The following is an 18,880-nucleotide window of genomic DNA, read 5'->3' on the forward strand; positions in this document are numbered from 1 at the left end:
AAAATCTAAACAGAAGGCTGTCTTGAAATATCCTCTCTGTAATGAAGTATGAATGGATTTAAAACACACATTCTTATGCAAACAATGTAATTAGACTATATTGACTTTATTTGAAATTCTGTTTTAAATTTGCCTTCTTTTGCTTTTCTTGCTTTCTCCTTTCCTTAGTTAACTTCTTTTTATATCTAGTAATTTGCCTTCATAATTTTTTTTAAAAAAAATGATTTTCCTATTTTACACTCCTTATGCTTCGTTGGTTTCTTCTGTTTCTGGCTATGCCAGGAAGATACAAATCACTTAGCTGTCTGTTTTTCTTAGAGCTGGATTGAAGAGAAAAATTGCACAAATGCTCCAGAGAACTGCTTCTTGTGAAGCAACCACAAGACAGCAGGCTCTGACAGATTTAGAGCTCACAGAGATGAAGGAATAGCCATTGTTTCGTTCAAACCATAGTCAATGCCTTCAAAAGGACACTGAGTTCACATACTTTTCTAATAACATTTGGAAATTGCTTTTTAACTGACTTTCAGCAATTAGGATTGACAGCTTTTACTGCACCAGATGAAGTTCCTTCCATTCTTAGTGAAGAAAGCTTTAAATGCAAGTATAAAGAGTTAAAATTATTTTGGAACAAACAGCAAAAAGATGATAAGAATTTTGATCTGGGGAAGTTACAAATGAACTAGGGGTCCAAATGGATTTGAAAAATTCTTCCCAAGGGAAATGCTTTTGTTTCAGATTTTAACTGATAGGATAAAACTTTGAAGTTTAGATACTAGACTAGAGCGAAGCAGAAGGAGTGAAGATTATAATTAAAGGAGAAGAACACTTAAATTTGACTTACTAATATAGAACGGAGCAACATTTTTTTTTAACATTGGTCATATTGAAGGGTTGTTTTGAACAATGGGCCGAGACATTAATGTTAAAGAGTGTCTGGGTCTATAGTTAGATTATGCTTAAAAGATGTTATGGAAGGGGAATAAGTTTTATCTAACAAGATTGAGACTGATCCGAAAGTGGATTTAAAAATGACAGGCTATAAGAATTATATAGAAAAAAGATGCTGCAGTGAACATACCAATGAAACCAGCTGATGTGTTAATAATTAAAAGGGATGTACAAATAACAAATCAAAGAGTGACTTGTATAGCTTTCCTATACTGGAAATTATAAAAGAGACTTATTAAAGCTTTGAAGAATGTTGTGAAAATGACCAAAGAAAGAAATGAAAAGAAATCATGTTCTAGGATGAAGACTGTACTGCATGTACTGTTGTATTTTAAGAGAAGATATAAGTTACTATTTTTTTTACACTTGTGATGAAGGGAAAAGTCATTTCTTTATATATTTCTTTTCTTTTTTTCTGTTATATTCTTATTTTTTTTATTTTTTCTGCTTTCTATTTTTTATTTTTACACTTTCATTTTTTTAAGTTTGTATTAGTTTTTATCTTTTTAACTGTAATATTAAAAATATATAAGAAAAAGAAGAAAATGCCTGCCAGTGAAACTTTAAATTATTTTCCCTCCCAATACAAAAGGTAGCAACATAATATTTTATTGTCTTACAAGAATGCTTTGCCAACTTGCTATTGTGGGAGTGGGTGGTTCATTTGATCTTCCAAACAGTTTAAAGACAAAAGCACTTGTTTCAAAGTGTTTGGGTTGTCATTTGAGAAAATTCCTCCATAACGTAGATTGTGCCATGTTAATAATAGCTTTTGTGGTTTCATTTAATATTTGTCTCATAATTTAATATGCTTGTTTATAATTCAGTGAGGAAAAATGATTTTATGTCAACATGTTGGTTTCCAAATCCTCAGATGATGATGATGACGATGATAACTTTATTGTCACTTTGAATGTACACCAATGGGCATACATCAAAATGAAATTTCGTTGCATACAGCTCTCAAAGGGTCACCACCTCCAATATATACTTCTTGTTCGGGGCCCGCTCAAATTTCACATTGTCCATTTTAGTCTCTAGGGAGTGAACGATGGCAAACAGGACAGATGGAAATGGGGCTCCATGTGGATTAGCCCTCAAATTCGCTTGTATTCTGACAACCTCGCCTTCTTTCCTTTTTCTGATCCTGACTCTTCCTTTTCCTTTAAGAGGCCTTGCTTCTTTTCACCCCTGGAGCACGCTGCTGCCGCCGCCACCAACTCCTCCAAAAGCCTCTCTCTCTCTTCCTCTGGGCCTGCCGACAGCCTCATCCTTCGCTCCATAAGCTCCAGGTCCTCTCCTCCTCTGCCTCCTCTGGAAACAGCATTTTTAAAATCAACAAATTATATACAGATGCTTTTTTCCCTTGTTTTAGCAGGTGGTTTGAGAAACTGCCTGAAAAAGGAGATACCAGAATTGCAGGTAGCTGTTGTAGACTCTGTCAGCATATGCGAAGTAATCCTTGTTTTTTCATACCCTCTTATTCAGTACTTTCTGAAACTACTCCAAGATGGTACATTAGAATGTAAGACAGCCTATCGAAGCAAATTTTGTTTTAAAGTGTAATATTTCACAGAATTTAAGGCTATAATGTTAAACCATTGTTACTGTATGAAAGAGACTGGCCGAGTGCGAAGGAGGAGTCAAATGAGGAATTAGTCTAGAATCCCTTGGTGGGCACAACAGGGTGAAGACCAACCTCCCTTCCTTGAATGCCCTTGAACCTCATATAGTCTCCAGGTTCAAACTGTCAGTCTGAAAAGATTCCTGTGTATAAGCTTGAACAATTGAACTCTTGACATGTGGGTCTGGTTGTTTATGCCTGCCAGTTACTTTTTCTGAAAAAAATATTTCCTGAATCTAATGTAAACATATTGAACTGTTTTTACCATTTTTAAGTACACAAGAACAGATCAACATGTGCTGTTCTTGCAGTTAATTGATTCACATCGGGCAGCTCAAATAAACATCTTCACTTCATGTTCTATGCATCAGACAACTCTTGAATTTCAAGAATACTTTCAGAATTTATTTAGATATTGCATTTTTTAGCTGTTTGTTCCTTGGCAGGTTAGCATATCTGGTTGTAGCCAGCAATTTTGGTATAGACAGATACAATGGTTCCATAATTTGTGATTTTTTTTCTCATGCCAGAAGGCATCAGACATGCTTCTGAGATTCTGCAAATGATCTTTGTTTTAATGTGAAAAGTATTGTGTACTGAGAAGAAATCCAAATTATGGATTATCTTCTTGCTGCATGATCCCTCTTTCCAAGCATACATGCATACATGTTGTTGCTTTATACACTATCTTCAATACACAGTAAATGGCTATATGGGACAAATCATTACTGATGTACATTATAGACAACAGGGTCACCTGAACAGTCTAACTTTCCAAGATATAATTCTTTAACTTACACTTCAAGTCTTTGCTACTTCTGGAATGAAAAGGTTCTGAAACACAAGGTACAAGCTCCTCTGAGGTCCTCTGTAAAATTTTAATTAAGACAAAGTTTTTGGATCATAACCAGTATATTATCTTGTATTATTGGGTTTGGAGACCTGGAAAGACCCATGAAATCTTCTTTGTCAGGTCCAGCTGTGGCTGCTTCCTTTCCTCCAAAAACTGCTCTGACAGTCATGGTGTTCTAACTTCCACTAATGTAAACACCCACAGATATAATAGTAAAACTGTCCAAGTAGTAGAACATTAGTGACATCTCATTAATTTTTCATCCATGTTTTATTCCTATATAAAAACCCAAGAATTATTTGTGCATATCTAAGATGTATCATCTCAGTCTGGTCAAGTCCAACAACTTGGGGCCTAATCTGAGGGCATTTTGTTAAATAACACTAAGGATTACTTGTGAATAACTTGTGTGAGTGTGCAGCCCTTATAAAGACTGCTAGTGCCTGACAGAGAGCTATTTTTAAGCTGAATGTGCTGTTGAATCATTGTAGTTTTCCCATTCAATTTACAGATATGGGAAATGCAAAATTGACTGAGGCACTGCTGGTTAAAATAGCCTAAGCTATTCCACTGCAATGGTTTTCCCTTCATTGTACTGGAGGAAAGAAAGTCAATCAAGCAAGTTGTTCCCTCTAAAATGGAGCTCTAATGGAAGCTATTTTGGCAATTTGCCCACACCAGTCTTGTATAAAATCGAGCAGAATGCAGGAACATTCATCTTTAATGTAAGGTGCTACCTGTGGTGAGTACAGAGACCAGCATGTGGTGTTCTTCTTTATCCATGAGCCAGATCAGCACAGAGGTGGCAGACATGCTGGGAAAAGCAGCTGTCCAGCGGTGATTAGAGGATGGAAAACACAATATCATGATTTTGAGGAGTCACAATATTCTAAGGGTTTAGTAAAATGTGTGTGTGTGTATGTGTGATTGTACAAATAGAGTTATGATGTATTTCCAAGCTAATGACCATATATTTTAATTCTTAGGACATAAAGTATCAGTATCATAAAGAATACAATGGAAATTGTGCTATATAGACATGAATAAAAAATGAAAGCAAAAAATGATCCTTAGGTAGCAAATTCTTCACCATGTGTACTGTAGTCTACCTGACACCACAAATCCTATCAAAGCTGGGTTAGAACATCACACTTTGTTGTATGAGATGCTTGTCATATAATTTAAAGAAGGAAAAACTTTCCAGACAGCTGAATGAAACTCACATTAGAAGAATGAAAATCAAGAATAATTCCTAGGATGGAAGGAAAACAATGAGGGAAGGTAAGATAAGAATCTAAGCAAGAAAGTGGACCAAGGAAGAAGAATTTGCAAACAGTGTAAGTGGACAATAAATTCTGAAGAAAGTATTATAATTTCTAAATAAATAAATGATGAAGTAAATTGGAAATAACTAATTCGAGCTAATAACTGATCTTAGATGAACATCTTGATAGCAAATTATTCTGAAATCAGAGCTTTTATGCTTTATTAAAAAATGCTTGAGCCATTTACAAAAAAGTACATGCAGATGATTGATTAAATATACTGATACTGGGAATTCCATTTGGATTTTATGAAATGTAGTTTTGAACCCATAGAATTAGAAAATAGAATGAAATGTATTGGTACAATTAGTAAATTCTAAAACTAGTTTTGACAATCTATTCTGATTCAACAATGGATATTTAATATATTAAAACGCTCATCTTCTTGCCATCCTTTAAGAATTGTTGGCAATGCAATTGTTTCTGCAGCACAAAAATATTTCATCATAAAGAAATGCAAGTACAGATTTGCAAAAAAAAGAAAGAAATGTCTTTAAGGAGTAGCATTTTTAATAACAGCTGGAATGAAGACTGTTCCTACCTAAGTAAATAAATACTGTAGGTTCCAGGATATCATTGTACTGTTGTTCTAAATGAACTAGCTATGTGAAAGCCCATCCTTAAGAAAAAGCAGACCAAATTCTTCAAGATGTTAGATTTTGTATTTACTTGAATAAATCCTTCATCTCTGGCAGATTTTTCTCTCAAAATAAAAATGATAAAAATATAATAATGGCAGAAATAAAATTATCAGAGAAGTAGTAAAATAATTACACAACAGTATGAGGCCACAGTGCTGATATTGATATGAATATTGTTGTACTTCAGAAAGAGAATCTGAAAAAGAGATGTAGATTTCAGACAGATTTTAAATGTAACTAGGCACCAATCTCTATGGTGATATTAGGGGATGATATCTGTTACATTTTTATTGATAACATTTTTGCTTCTGTTCGGTAGTAAGGGCAAGATACCTTTTATGTGACTACCAGCCATATTTTAGAAAACAATAACAGCAGTTACTTGCTATTGCAACCTGTTTTAGAGGAAACAACAAGATCAATGCTCAAAGGCTGGCAACCATATGTTTTCTCCTAGAATAGAGACACATAACTTATGGATGCAAATTCCATGTAGTACCGCTCTCCCGCCATCCCATATTTCTGTCGGTCTCTGATATCATATTATTAAAACTTGTTGACAAGTCAGTTCTATTGGATTCTGGAAGGAAGCTACATTAAGCTCTTACATATGGTGTTTCTGTACCTAAATCAGCAGGAATGACATGATTGAACCTATAATCTTGATGGTAAAAAATAATGGGGGATGAAACATAAGCTATGTTTATGAAACGAATGCCAGCTTCTTCCCTGAAACATCCTACATGAAAACAAACATTTTCTGGAATGATGTTCTGCGATGTGACTTGTCACTTGATTAAAACGCTTTTGTTGCTTTCTTTGTGTGAGCCAAATGGGGGACCTGACAAAATTAATCTTGCTCTTATTTGAGAATAAATGGGTAAACTGTCTCTCCATTAATTTAATCTGTTTTGCGCTCTGTCCTACTGGGTTAGCAATAAGGGAAATTGAGTTCTGTACATTTCTGTCTTACTTGTACAATAGGTTTGAAACCTGTTCTTCTAATGGTACTCTGTGAATATGCTTTGTGATCATGACTCTCTTTACATAGTAGAAGTCTCCTGTTATTTCTATATCACTTACAAACACTAAACCATCTAAGGGGAAAAAAATCAAAAGAATATAAACCAAAGAAGCACTATTTTCCAGAACTGTTTTGAAAATCAGTGTTTGGCTTCCAAGGAAAGAAATTGTAATCATAAAGCATGCACATCCTCTTCAACTAGCCTGACTTCAGAACAGTTAGAAGATAATGTAAGGTAGCATTCGTGAACATAAACAGTAATGTGATTGCTAAAAGTATCTCATTGTATATCATATTCAAAATATGCTATACAAATATATGTGTTGCTTTTTGCACAAGGAAGGCCATCAGTATATAGCTAAGTTTAACTATTCAGACAAGGTATACGCTGAAAAAAGAGACATGATTTATCATGTTCATTTCCAGATAGACCTATTTCTGTACAGAAATGAAAAGAGGCCATTTCTCTAGTAACCATGAAGAGTGGTGCCTGAATTGTGTTGTATTCGAGGAGAAAAATATCAGATCATAATCATCATACTTAGGATATATCTTCAGCTGTCTTTCTTTTCCCAATGCTAACTTTTCATTGTCTCATATTTATTTTACAAAACGAGGTTGGTAATCCAAGCTACAAATCAGTGCAGGTGTGAATACATATCTGAGTTTAACCAAAGAACTTGAAAACTACTCTTAAGAATAACAAAAATTTACAGGTAGTGATAAAGAATTCTTTCAACACTATTGGAATTCAACTTGACATTCAAATCAGGATGGTGGTCGGCAGTTTGGCGGGTCGAATCCCGAGTGCCACGTAACAGAGTGAGCGCCTGTTACTCGTCCCAGCTTCTGCCAACCTAGCAGTTCGAAAGCACGTAAAAAATGCAAGTAGAAAAATAGGGACCACTACGGTGGGAAGGTAACAGCGTTCCGTGCGCCTTTGGCGTCTAGTCATGCCGGCCACATGACCACGGAGATGTCCTCGGACAAGCACTGGCTCTTCGGCTTTGAAACGGAGATGAGCACCGGCCCCTAGAGTCGGAAAAGACTAGCACGCATGTGCGGGGGAACCTTTACCTTTTTACTGAAGATTAATAGTTGCTAGGTTCAGGAGAAACAGACCTTCAACTGTCGCTATTATTTTCTCCATGTCTGTCACCTGAAGCAATTGCTACACTTTGCTTAATAACAGATTCAGCTCTGTCTAAGATTTGGATATTACTTTTTATTGAGAATCAATAAAAAGTGGAAATAGTACAGGCTTTTTGCTGTTTGTTTCTGATGCTATAGAACTGCAAATTAATTATGAACTCATAAATTTGCTTTGTCTAAAGAACCCCCATTTCTTCCATAAAAAGAGCCAACTTCAACAGCCACCCTGCCCTTAAAATAACAGTCCTTTTATTGCAGTTACTATTAAAAAGCTGGGAGGCAGGAATCTTTCCTGTTCAACTACTTGTCCCACAGAAAGGTATTGCCAGATCCAATTGATTTTCTATATTAAGTTCTTAACCAAACTAGTGTTTATATGCTTTCTGCAAGTCAATAACAAAAGTTTTGGGTTCCTAGCAGCTAACTGTTTAATTGTTTAGTTTTTTTTCTCCCTTGGTTGGATGATATAGAACAGTGATGGCGAACCTTTTAGAAACCGAGTGCCCAAATTGCAACCCAAAGCCCACTTATGTATCATCGGGTGCCGGGTGAGCATGGCCCTTTGGGTGGGTGTGGCCAATTGGGTGGGCATGGCCAATTGGGTGAGCGTGGCTGCAGTGGTAGCTGCAGACTTGGTGGGACTAAAAAGTTCAATCAATCAATTCCAACTTTGCGAACACTTTTTTTTCTCCACGAGAAGTTGATTAATTGAACCTTTTTTGGGGGGTACATGGTGGCAGAGGCCTAAAGGGAAAAGGTTTTATAAAACCCAGATGAAGGCCTAGGACTAGGGCAACGGCATGCTTGCCCACAGAGAGGGCTCTGTGTGCCACCTGTGGCACTCGTGCCATAGGTTCGCCATCATGGATATAGAAAGTCTTGGCTGTTTTGAACCCTTTGCTATTCTGAGGTCAGGTTATACTTTCAGAATCTCTTTATTGCCTGTGATCTTTTCTTTATTCAAGAATGCTGGTTGTTGCAGACTTAACTACAGTTTTGTTCTTTTTTTACTCCCAAGTCTTATGCTAATTTCTGGACACTGGAAAAGCTAGAGTGGTGCCAATTATGATGAGAATATGTAAGAACTGATTCATATACTATGAATCAGGGGAGCATGCTTATATTCATCTTCTTTGGGAAAAAAGAGCAGAAATCAAGAGAAATCTGACATTTCAGTTTTTGTCAGAGACAAAAGCATACTTGTTACTGCATCCACCTTTCATGTGAATTATAAAAATAATGTTCTAACCCACAGTGTTTTGCCTGCTGTGATACAAGGAGGGCTATTTTCCAAAGCAGTGTGAAGGTTGTTTTTTTTTTAAACCAAACCCCAGATAGCAGGATTCATGATAGTTTAATCTCGTTCTGGAACTCTTCAATGAATTCAAAAATCTACATTTAAAATGCATTGACGTTTTTGGAGTTATAAAAAAGATTATTTCCTATTCACATAGGGCAGGGGTCGGCAACCTTAAACACTCAAAGAGCCACTTGGACCCATTTCCAAGAGGGAAAAAAACACTGGAAGCCACAAAACTCATGCACGTGCACATGAGGGGGGGAGCTTGATTGAAGAGTTTAATTAAAAAAAAATAGAGGCTGCTGTGCATGAGTTCTCTCTCTCTCTCTCTCCCTCCCTCTCTCTCTCTCTCCCCCTCTCTCTCCCTCTCTCTGATCTTCTGTTCACCTGGCAAGCTGGCTTCACACTGTTCTTAGACAAGCTGACACACATTCTTATTGGGCTGGCTCTCCTGCCCTGCTTCCTGCTTCCTGTGGAGATGCAGCAAAGGCAGGAGCCCCACCCAATAAGCTTGTCAGCTTCTCGGAGATCAGTGTGAGACCACTCTCTTTCTTTTGCACACACACACACACACACACACACACACACACACACACACAGAGAGAGAGAGAGAGAGAGAGAGAGAGAGAGAGAGAGAGAGAGAGAGAGAGAGGAAGCACAAGTGCCTCTCTCTGTCTGTCTGTCTGTCTCTCTCTCTCTCTCTCTCTGCAAATGGCGGAGGATGACTGGGAGCCACAAGAGAGAGCTGCATGGGGCTCCAGAGCCATGGGTTGCCAACCCATGATATAGGGCAATGCCATGTTTCTGGGTAGCTCAGACAACGCATTTTTGCACCAGACAGAAGCCCTCAAGAAATGAGAGGGAACATCAAACATCTTTTGAAGAAGCAGGATAGAAAGAACATTGGTACTTTTGAACTTGAACTTCACTTCTGGTGAAGACTCTTGAAAGTACCATCTACAGCCAAACAAATAGCTAATTCAGTGATCATTCAGTTGTTCTCATTTGAGACACAAATAACTAGGCTTAAATTATCATGCTTTGAAATGGCAATTCTCTCTCAACCTCAGGAAGCAAGCAATTGTAAACCACTCCTGATATCTTGCCAAGAAATATTTGTCCAAGCAAGTCAAGACTGACTTCAAAGGAACAATAAGGATCAGCTTCTGCAAGTAGATCGCACAGACTGACTACAAACAATAGCACAACAGAGTAGCAACAGTTTTGCATTGGAAGATACGTTAGAAATATAATTTGCCTGCATGCAAGAACCAGTGGGACCATACAATAGAAAAAAAGTAATAGAAAAGGAAAATGCTAAAATACTCTGTGACTTTAGAATTCAAACTGACAGGCACCTGACATATAATACCAGATTTAACAATTGTCAATAAATAAGACAGAAAAAGTCTGGGTAATGGACATGGCGGTACCTGGAGACAGCAAAATAGCTGAGAAATAACTGGACAAGGTAACAAAATACAAAGATCTACAAATAGAAATACAATGACTGTGGCAAAAGGAAACAAAGGTAATACCAATAGTAAGTGCACGTGAAACAGCTTACATCAGGGGTCTTCAAACTTGGCCCTTTTATGACTTGTGCACTTCAACTCCCAGAATTCCTCAGCCAGGCATGCTGGCTGAGGAATTCTGGCAGTTGAAGTCCATAAGTCATAAAAGGGCCAAGTTTGAAGACCCCTGGCTTACATCCTGCGATGATAGCATCAACATTTGTCTATCCCAGGTCCTTGGGAATGACTCAGTAGTAGATAAAAATGCCAAAGCCAGTGTGAACATCGAGCTGATTGTGTGACAAAACATAATATTAATCAGAAAACTCATAATCTGGCCTCGATGAGCTATATGATAAAACATGAAATCAGGTACCCCATTATCACAGAGAACTAATTCAATTTTTCTCTCATGTATTTAACATTGCTTTGGTTAGGTGGATTTACTGATTACATAATATAGTTTTGAAAAAGTCTACAGCATAGACATATATAAATCTTAATATGTATCTTTTAAAGATGAAATTATTTTGATTTTATAACAAGCTGATTGTGCTGTACCTGAGTTTCATGGTGGAGAATGTCATTTTTCAATGGATCCAAGTGATATGGTTACCAAATTAGGTAAATCACTCTTATTCTTATGCTAGAAGTGGAAACTAATCAAGGAGAGAAGCAACCTAGAACTAAGGAGAAACTTCCTGACAGTTAGAACAATTAATCAATGGAACATTGAGGACCCAGATTGTTGGGGGCAATTAAGCTGACTTTGTAATAATGCCGCTTGGGGGGTGTGTGAAAGCCCTAATAAGCAGGCATATACATAGAATGAAGGCTACTGCTAAGCTTGTAAGCCGCCCTGAGTCTTCGGAGAAGGGCGGGATATAAATGGAATTTTAAAAAAAAAATCCTGCCTCCAGAAGTTGTGAATGCTCCAATACTGGAAGTTTTTAAGAAGAGACTGGACAGCCATTTGTCTGAAATGGTATAGGGTTTCTTGCCTGAGCAGGGGATTGGACTAGATGACCTCCAAGGTCACTTCCAACTTCATTATTATTATATTATTATTAAGATTAAGAAACGTATATTGAACTCAGCATCTTGTACTTAACCATTGTTTGTACAAGCCACAATGGGTTATCTGGAAAATTACAACTTATATGACCTAGCCAAAACAAACTACATGTGAAACCAGTATGATGTATGAAGCTAGTATATATCTCAGTCAACAAGCTGGCTAAAGCTAAGCCTAACAGGGTAATATTATACAGTTCTACTCAGAAATAAGTCTCAGTCCATTTAAGATTGCTGCCTAATTCTATTTTGTAGGTGTATTAAGAATGTACTTTTTGTTCAACCTTTACCTGTTCTGTCTGTGAAAACGGATGGTTAAAATGAATTATGGGATAATGAATCAAACAGTGATTTTGTGAATGTTTCTTCCAAAGCTCAAAGGAGCATTCAACTCTGCAGCAGGGAAAACATTTTCTGATGATTCAGCTCAGCTTTAACCTTTATTAGCACTAAAGGTTAATTCCCATAATTAGCAACCATCTTTCCATCTAGCCTATTTGCTACTGTAGCACACATTGATTATCACTGCATATTTATGCATCTTAGTAAGGGATCAGTTGTCATTGAAGTAAGCAGTGATAAGTTCAGTTTTTGAAAGGCCTGAGGAACAGATAGAAATAATGTCTCACTAAAAAAATACATCAGTGGGAATGATAATGTATTGCAAATTAAAAAGAGTCGGTTTATGAAAACAGCTTATCTAAATACAGCCAAATACCAGTCAATCTAAACAGAAAAGAATATATATTTGGCAAGACACACTATACAGATAAATCTATCATAGAGAGGAAAAAATACAGATAAATATAAGCTGTAACAACTAGCCATAAAGTAAGAATGAGCAGATTAATGATTAAAATCTACATCTATCAACTGTGACTTGGTGCAAAAGGCAGATATATTAATGTTGGACTAAAATCAAAAAAGGTTTTTCTTCATCTTGTATAAAAGAGACCTCTATTGCCACCATACACACACACACACACACACACACACACACACACACAAGTTGGAAGGGATCTTGCAGGTCATCTAGTCAAACCCTCTGCTGAGGCAGGAAACTCTATACCATTTCAGACAAATGGCTGTCCAGTCTTTTCTTAAAAACTTCCAGTACTGGAGCATTAACAGCTTCTGGAGGCAAGTTGTTCCAATGATTAATTGCTCTAACTGTCAGGAAATTTCTCCTTAGTTCTAGGTTGCTTCTCTCTTTGGTAAGTTTTTTCCATCTGTTGTTTCTTTTTGTTGTTGTACAAGTTTTATTGATTTTTAATATTTACATATACATGTATTTGTGAAGCAATATGGTGGTTGGGTAGTCAAAATAACAAATAACAAGTAGTAAATAGTTCAGGTCACATCAACAGGAATTCCCTCTCTGATTCCCTTAGTTATCACATAGTCAAAATAGTCAAGTTAATACACTTCTACTTCTACCTAGTCAATTAACAAAATTTTCAATATATTTTCACTAATATATATCAATATCCTGTTTTTAAATTTTATCTAATTGCAATAAAATATTCTAGAATAGCCTATAGCAGGGGTAGGCAACCTCGGCTCTTTTATGACTCATGGACTTCAACTCTATGCTGACTCATGGACTTCAGCTATGCTGACTCAGGAATTCTGGGAGTTGAAGTCCATGAGTCATAAAAGAGCCGGGGTTGCCTACCCCTGGCCTATAGTATACAAAAGAAAGCTTAATTTTTGGGTAACCCACAATTCTCTATTTCAGTAAAGAATAATTATCTTGTCTACAAAACGTACATTGTTTGTTACAAAACATTCTTAAGTTTTATCATTAAAGTCTAGTTTTCATCTTAACAAATCACCAATTATTAGAAGTATATTTTTTATCTTAACCATTCAACAATTATTAAAATACTATCTTTTATATATAAAATTCTAGATTCTATAATATAGTTCAAAAGTAACAGCTAAAATATTCTAATATTCTTAACTGTACATCAGTTGTTAAAATACTATCTTTTGATATATCATTCCAATTTCTATAATACACTGTAGTTCAAAATTATATTGTAAGAGCTTACTTTTGTTTTCCCTTACAGATCTAAAAGCTAAATGTAGAATCAGTTGTATTTTTTAGAGATTCCCCTTAATCCATTGAAAGGTATTTTATACTCTATCTTTAGGAATCCCAAAAAAAGAAACAAGTTCAGTTTTTAAAATCTAACTCTTGCCTTCTTTTTGTGCCAATTAGGCTTCCCTTTTGGCATCTTTAAATTCTCAAATGTATTTCCTTTCTTCCTATACCCCTTATTTGAATCCAGGGAATGTCAAAATGTCAATTTTGCAAGGAAAATGTCCCCTTTGTAGCCATTGTAGTTTTGCTTTGATAGTTCAGTTTTGATGATTGATGTAATATAGTTGTCATTAGATCAGTCAAGTCTTTTTGTTCTTTCAATTCTATCTGGGTTAGGTAGAAAGTAGTAGCTGGTATTATGGTTGTCATTTGATTAGTTGAATTTTCAATATAATGTATTTGAAGACCTTTAGTGTCTTCTCTCTTAGTATTGCTTTCTTCAGGTGCTGTTGCTTTTTGAGTTGTAAGTTTTGTAGTTGCCATTAAAGTTTGGACTTTAAGGTTTTCTACAGGTTGCTTTTGTTTTTCTTTGAAATCTCCTATTTTAGTATTAGTTTCCACTTCTATTTGTTTTTGGGTTATATTTTCTCCATTTAAAGTCAGAATTTCATTTGGTGGTTTTGAGTTGTCAGATTTTTCTTGCAGTTTGGCTTTAATTTGTTCTGTCATTGCCAAAATTGTGTCCAGTATCAGTTTATAGTCAAGTGGTGGGATATATTCATCCATTTTGTTATTGTTTGCAGCTAAGTCTTCCATGGAGGCTATTTTAATAAGAATCAAAGATTATCCACCTCCAAAAGAGTTGTTTTCAGTGCCAGGGGTTCCCACACTTATCTTTAAGAATAATGTCAAGGACAGCTCTGTTATTCAGTCAGCTCTCAGAACAGAAAAAAGAAATTTACTTGCTGTACCAGGTTTCACCACAAGATGTCATCAATAACATTATAAAATGCAATGTAAAAACTTTCTTTTCTTTTCTTTTCTTTTTTTTTGCAAATTAATATAAAACTTTTGTAACATTAGTCGAATTTTTTCCCTTAATTCACAGCTTAGAGAGAAAATAGGATAGTGGATCCCCAGCAAAAAATAGGAGCTTTTTAGTAAATACAGATGAAATTGCTTAGATTCTTTGCTGAATTAATTAAATTTCTTTTAAAGCTTTAAGGCTTTAAGATTTGTTCCCAGCATAGATATTCATTGTTTTTTCAAAAGATGGGGAAAAAGATTTTCAGGAAAGTCCCACAGGAAGATGGTTAAGGGAATAGGAAAAGTAAAGGCTCACCCAGGTCCTCCAGATTGCTTCTTAGTGCTGGGTAGTGCTTTTGGCTTTTGGCAGGGAGAGGCTTAGTGATCGGCCATCTTTATGGTCGGTCTCTTCTTCTTCAGGCAAAAGGAGGTTGTCCTGGATTCAAGCAGAGGGCTGCCACCCTTCCATGATCACAGGGAAGTCTTTTTTTCTTTTGTTATGAATAAATGCCAGATCATTTTTATTGTTCTGCACTGATATAGGTAGAATTTTAAAATTCTGAATCAAACTTATTTATTTAAAATATTTATCCTTATGATTTAGCAATGGAGTACTGAAAGTAATTCTGTGGGAATATGCTTTATCAATGCTATATGTCATTATCTGTGTCCGCAATCTGACAATTTCTCATCAAATATTTATTCAAAATATATATTCAGAAAAAAATCTTTTTTAATCATTTGAGTTTTGCATATATTCTCCTTCAATTTATGCTTTATTTAACCGATATTGTACACTAGTATATCTTTTTATAGACTGATTAATATTCTATGCAACTTCCCTAATACTATTTTTCCATATAATTTTATTTCTGCCTGTTATATTTATCAAATTTCTTTTCCATTTTCATAACTGAATAAAAAGTGAGATATTTAAACCTTACTTGGTCTCAACTTACTTCAATGTAATTGTTGTAAACTATATGCTGATATTACATAACTTAGTTTATTTCATTTTCTCATTAAAATGAGAGGAGCCCAGAATCACTGTGTGTGGGGAGGGAGGAGATAGTTGGCATAGAAATTTAATAAATAAAAAATAATGAATAAATAAAATGAAAATTTCAGATGATAATAAGTCCTCTTCACTGCTGCCAGTCATAAGTTGATTTCATAATGCATGATATTATATTATAGAAGAAATCCATGTAGGATCATTGGTTGGTTTTATTCTTGTTAGATGAATGTTGATATTGTAGAAGAACAGGGAGTCAGAAAAACCTGCTACATAGTGAACCTATTGATAGAATTGATTAAAACATGACCACGAGTTGTGATCCAAATGGCTGTGGCATGCTTAGCCAGTAGTATAAAACTGGATGTAGTTATTTATTTATTGATCATGAAATGCTGAGTTGACCAACTCCCTGTTCACCATTCTAAGCCTGCTGGATCTCTAAACAGAATTTGCCTGGCTTTGGACGTCTATGGGATTTTAGTTTTTAATAAAGATAAAAAAATATAAGCAACAAATAGGAAATCAGTGCATAATACCAAAAGATCATTAACCAAAATGAAAATATAAATTCCTTTAATGTTAAGTTTTATTCAGTAATAGTGTAGTTGATTAATGTGGTACTCCTTAAATCTAGGATAGACAAAGTAATGAAATAGTGAATTTCACATGCAGAGTCAAGCAAGCCTTACATATGTGTGCATATCCTCTAAGTGACACTGGTTCAGTTTGTTTGCCTAGAGCCCATCCCATGCCTCTGCCTGTTTTGGAGAGCCAGAGTTTTGAAACACTCTCACTACATGTAAGAAAATAACACATGTTTATCACATTTAATAAAGGACATATCAGGTAGAGGTAGTAGAGTTACACTGTACCTTTTTCCAGTATTTTTTTAAATACACTTAAATAAATATATCACAACTCCATTACAAAAAAAATGTATTTAATTTGTCCCTTATATGCAGGTCTTTCTAGAATATAGAAGCAATTTTGCTATTAAATACAAACAATGTTTGTTTTATCTATCTCAGATTGTGGTTCCCAAGATCTTTTCTTTAATTCACCGGGATATGTTAAAAGGCTTATTTTAAAGGTAATAAAATTAATCATGTATATGGCAGCACAACCATATGTTTTGGTTGCCTGTACACAAGACTGGTAAGCAAATAATATAAGGTTAACATTTAGATACTGCTGTTAAGTTCCAGAATGTAAATCTAAGCAGAGTTATTCATTCCAGTTCCTTGAAACACTTATGGATTCAAAATTCAAAATTTTCAGACTTTCCCACTGTTTCAATAGATGCTATATTAAAATAATCCTGCTGGAAATGGCATCACATTTGCAAGCTACAACAAGCCCCATCTTGGCAGGAGGATATGCAGCACAGCTGGCAGGGAGGAGTCATCACATCAAAACCATTGTTTTCCTTCAGATATAAACTTGGGAAGCACCATTACTGTAAATATATTTTCCAACCATCTTTTAGACCAGGGGTGTCAAACTCACAACATCATGTGATGTGTCACGACATAGCTCAACTTTTTTTCCATTGCCTGCAATGGGGTGGGCGCGGTTTTGGCAAGATGCATCTGGCCCGCGGGCTGGCAGTTTGACACTCCTGTTTTAGACTAAATTCAACACATGATAGGCATAATCAGGCTTGCTGGCAATAAGCAAGTACCATCTCTTAAACTACATTTTCTAAGTGTGAAACATTTAATACATTTTGAATACTGAAATAAAATTATATGGGTTTTCCCCAAACTGGTCATGAATATCTTACAATACTGAAAATGAACAATACAAAAGAATAAGTGATGAGTTTTTTCCCCAAAACTGTTCTTGCTCAAAAAATAAAAATAAATAAATACTGCACTATGTAAAGATATAAGAAGGGTGAGTTTGAGAAAAAAAATACTTCAAGTCCAATATCAACGTCATTTTAGATGTTGTTAAAATGCACATTTATTTTGTGAAGGAATGATGAGGAAACCAATAAATTCATGCAGATAGCTGCTAGGCATAATAATTAAAACATTTATAAAAACATCAGTCAATAGATGTAGAAGACTGTGTTTCCTATTCATATACTATTACTGAAAAATCTTTCAACTGCAGAGTGTACAGGCAACATTTTGTAGAAGCAGATAATGTAAAATACCAGCTCATTTTCATATAAATTATTGTTGTTTATTAACACTCATTTGGTATCAACACTACGAAATGATGCTGTTTAAGGGAAGAGGGATCATAGCAAATCAGGACTGAACACATAATACAAAAGGCGGGGATCTCTTTTCCTAGAAGCCTTCTAGCCCTTCACATCCTGGGACCAGTTTTTGTAGTTCCTGTTGCCTAATTTCCAAGCAGGTCTCTCATCTAGTGTTTTCTCTACTTGCCAGATATGCAATACTCTAGTGCCTTTTATTCTGGGGAATAAAAAAATAAAAACAAAATAATTAAATAATTATAGTGCTGCCTCCTGACCTGAGCACTGAGGTATGTACTGTAAGTAGAGATACCTGCCTGCCTTTCTCACCTTTGAGAAATAGCTCAAACACGCAAGAAATTTTTTAAAAAAAACTATTTAAAAAGAAAACTGTATAAAACTCATAAACTATATAAACTAAATAAATCTTAAAATCATTGAATTGTAAATACGCAATGTTGCAAGGACAAGATAACTGTCAAATTTACATTACAACTCCAGGGGCGTATTGGTTAAACCAGGGATAGGCAACCTTGACTCTTTTATAACTTGTGGACTTCAACTCCCAGAATTCCTGAGCCAACCATGCTGGCTCAGGAAGTCTGGGAGTTGAAGTCCACAAGTCATAAAAGAGCCAAGGTTGCCTACCCTTGGTTTAAATTAAAAGACACAAAGATGACAAGATGGATTGATGTATAGAAATCTTTCAGACTTAGAGTTTCACTGAGTTCAATGAATTTCCAAGGAAAATTTATGATCTTTGAAAGAAAGATCATGTCCAATCTGATATATTTAAAATGCTGATTTTTAACTTATAAAGCCTTCTATAGGTCCCTGCAAAACTGTCTCCCCCAACCTGTGTAGATCTTGTATATACCTGTATAGAGGGAAAAAAACTCCTTAAAATGTAGCCTCACATTGCCAAATGTTAATGGGTGTCAGAGCTAAAATATGGGGGATGATCTCCCCATGAAGATCTGGCTAACCCTCTTCAATTGCTTCAATGGCTTTCAGGTTTTGAACTTTTCTAGTGATGTATATCTACTGTTCTATTTTTAACACTTTTAAAAATGTTCTTTGTTAGTTTTATTGTTACATTGTATGTTGGTTAATTTTATATTC

This window comes from Vipera ursinii (assembly GCF_947247035.1).
Source record: "Vipera ursinii genome assembly, chromosome: 3".
Classification (NCBI taxonomy): Eukaryota; Metazoa; Chordata; class Lepidosauria; order Squamata; family Viperidae; genus Vipera; species Vipera ursinii.